Raw genomic sequence first — 3801 nt, 5'->3', positions numbered from 1 at the left:
CGGGAAGAAGCATAGGGGACAATATTTTGTTAGCACAGGAACTGTTCACAGGATATAATCAGATACGCCTTCCCCCAAGATGTGCACTTAAAGTGGATATTAGAAAGGCCTACGACACAGTCGAGTGGGACTTCCTTACTGCAGTTTTACAGTTCTTCAACTTTCCAACCACATTCATTAGATGGATTGAGGAGTGCATTACGACGGCCTCATTTTCGATTGGCCTCTATGGAAAACCTCACGGGTTTTTTAATGGGGCGAGAGGTCTACGCCAAGGAGACCCTTTATCTCCTTACCTCTTTGTGCTTGTCATGGAAATTCTACATTTGGAATTCTTACAACTTATTGAACAGGACATGCAATTCACCTACCATTGGAAGTGTGAGCCAGCTAGGGTATTCCAATTGGGTTTTGCAGATGATCTCCTACTCTTTTGCAGAGCTGATATGGACTCAGTTAGAGTGTTCAAGATGGGACTGGACAGATTTGCAGAGTGGTCAGGCCTCCAGTTGAATATACAAAAGAGCCACCTTATTTTATCTCGGTCTGCACAAGATAGGAGAGAACAGATGTTAGCAGTGCTGGGTTTTCAAGAGGGGCATCTCCCGATGAGGTACTTGGGTCTCCCACTACTCTCATCTAGATTGTCTATCTCCGACTGTCAACCACTTCTATCTAAAATTGATGCACGTATTACTGGATGGGAAGGAATATCATTATCATATGCTGGGCGGGTACAGATCATCAAATCTGTACTCTCAACACTGAGCTTGTATTGGGCATCTGCATTTATCTTACCAAAGGCTGTCATTAAGGAAGTGGAGAAACGCCTTCGAACATTCCTATGGAAAGGAACCTCTATGACGGGATATGCCAAAGTAGCGTGGAAAGATATTTGCAAACTGGTTGAAGAAGGGGGTTTAGGAATTAAAGATATTGGTATTCTTAATCGTGCCTCAATGACAAAAAAATTGTGCGATGTCATTAGATGCGACCGAACATCTATCTGGGTTGAGTGGTTGCAGCACGGACGATTACGGAATAACTCCATATGGACAGTTGGCGAACATGGAGGATCGTGGGGTTGGCGAAAAATGCTTCGTCTGCGCAGATCTATACAACCAATGGTGGAGCTTCATATTGGAGATGGGAGAAGCTTCTATCTGTGGAAGGATCCATGGCATCAACTTGGACCCCTGCTTCCTAGATTCCACGCGGACCGAGCTTACTTGGACTTGAAGACTCCACTAAACTTTCTTCGGTCATTGATGGAGGCCAATGGTACTGGCCCCTTATCACGGATCTGGAATGCCTTCAAATCACATATACACTACCCCAGATTCATGGAGGCGATGATAGAATCATTTGGCGATTTCCTGAGGGGCAACCCACTACCCAAGCACTTTACCGACTCTTTTGCCCGCTGAACCGAAAAACCCACTACCCAAGCACTTTACCGACTCTTTTGCCCGCCTGAACCGAAAGTGGGCTGGACTTCACTACTTTCGGGACCTTTGAAGATTCCACGCCATTCATTTATCTTATGGATGGCTATCCAGGAAAAGTTACCGACAACTGACAGACCATGGCTCACACACCTTGGTGGGTGTATTCTTTGTAACGAGGAGGCATTGGAGACGCATAGCCACCTCTTCTTCCGATGCCGATTCAGTAGATTATGCCTTGCAGCTGTTCGTCGAATTATTCGAGTCCCTTGGCCCAACCGGGAATGGGGAAGGGACGTCGAATGGGCAACAAGAAAATGGAGAGGGAAGCATATTATTAACTCAGCCTATCGAGCACTACTTGGATCACGTCTCTACCATATATGGCGAGAAAGAAACTTGAGACGATTCCAGCAAATTGAGCATCCGGCAAACGTTTTGGCTTCTTTCATTGTAGATGATATTATTTTTTGGATAAATGTAAGTTTCATTAATAACATTGTAGTACAGTACAACATGGAAGTCATCAGTTGGTGTCTCCCTCGACAGGCCAAGGGATACGCCAAAGTCTAAATAAAGATCGTGTACTGACTGAACTAGGTAATGTAATGCTATGTATTCGCTGCTTGATATCCTCAATAATAACTACTGCCATGGTGCTGGAAGTCCTTTCAGTTTGCTCAAATCGTCTCAAATTTCTCTCCTTCCAAATGTGGTAAACACATGATGCTAATAGATGATATTAGACAGAGGATCTTGAGTATTAATATGTCTAATTCCATTAGCACAATTGCTCTTTACAGATTGTGGCGTATCCCTTGGCCTGTCGAGGGATAAACCAATTGGCTGTTGTACTGTAACTTTATTATCTTAATGCAATTACATTTACCAAAAAAAAAATAGAGAAATTTTGAATGTTCTCAGAATCCGATGAAACTTGACCCAAACGTTGGTCTAGACCCAAGAATTTGTGAGGTAAATTTACTAAGCGTAATAATAACTACAAGTTTGTATAAAAGGGAAACAAACTTTGCTTTAATAAAACCGTTCAAAACAACTAAATTTCGAACGTTCTCAAAATTTGAGGAAACATGACCCAAACGTTGATATAGACCCAAGAATTTTTGTGGTAAATCTGCTAAACGTAATAATAACTACAAGTTTGTATAAAAGGGAAACAAACTTTGCTTAATAAAACCGTGCAAAACAACTAAATTTTGAACGTTCTCATAATTCGACGAAACTTGACCCAAACGTTGGTCTAGACACAAGAGTTTGTGTGGGAAATTTGAGAAGCTTTATAATAACAACAAGTTTGTATAAAAGGGAAACAAACTTTGCTTTAATAAAATTGTTCAAAACAACTAAATTTTGAACGTTCTAAAAATTCGATGAAACTTGACCCTAACATTGGTTAGATCCAAAAATTTGTGTGGTAAATTTGCTAAACGTAATAATAACTACAAGTTTGTTTAAAAGGAAAACAAACTTTTTTTTTAGGGGAAATGTAAGTTTCATTAAAAAAATATGTAAAAAGTACAAAGTACAACAATCAAATAGTGGTTCCCCCAACAGACCAAGGGATACGGCAAAGTCTATAGAGTGCACATGTACTAATAGAATTGGAAAGATTAATACTAATTATCCTCTGTCTAACGTCTTCTATGATGCAAGTAGCTAATACAGCTTCCGGCCGATGGGTGTGCTCAAATCGTCTTAAATTCCTCTCTCGCCATATATGGTATATGCATGCACCAAGTAATGCTCGATAAGCAACATTAACAATATGTTTCCCCCTCCACTTCCTCGATGCCCATTCCACGTCTCTTGACCACTCACGATTGGGCCAAGCAAATCGGATATGATGTCGTATAGCTGCAAGGCATCCTCACTATATCGACATCGGAAGAACATGTGAGTGTGTGTCTCCGCTGCACCCTCGTCACAGAGAATACATCCCCCTAGATGCGTCATCCATGGTTTATCAGTTTCGGTAGCTTCTCTTGAATTGCTAACCAAAGAATGAAGTTATGACGGAGAATCTTCAAAGAACCCGAAAGTAGTGAAGATCATTAAAGCAAGTTCGTTTCCCTTTTATACAATATTGTAATTATTATTACGCTTAGCAAATTTTACCACACAAATTCTTGGGTCTAGACGAACGTTTGGGTCAAGTTTTGTCGAATTCTTTTTTTTTTTTTTTTTTTTGATAAATGTAAGTATCATTAAGTAAAATGAAATAGTAGTACAGTACAACATTGTGGTTATCAGTTGGTTTCTCCCTCGACAGGCCAAGGGATACGCCATAGTCTATATAAAGCTCTTGTACTGACTGATCTAGGTAGAGAGATACTAA

Source organism: Sesamum indicum, unplaced genomic scaffold, assembly GCF_000512975.1.
Source record: "Sesamum indicum cultivar Zhongzhi No. 13 unplaced genomic scaffold, S_indicum_v1.0 scaffold00209, whole genome shotgun sequence".
NCBI classification, from domain to species: Eukaryota; Viridiplantae; Streptophyta; class Magnoliopsida; order Lamiales; family Pedaliaceae; genus Sesamum; species Sesamum indicum.
This window is presented reverse-complemented; position numbering follows the sequence as displayed.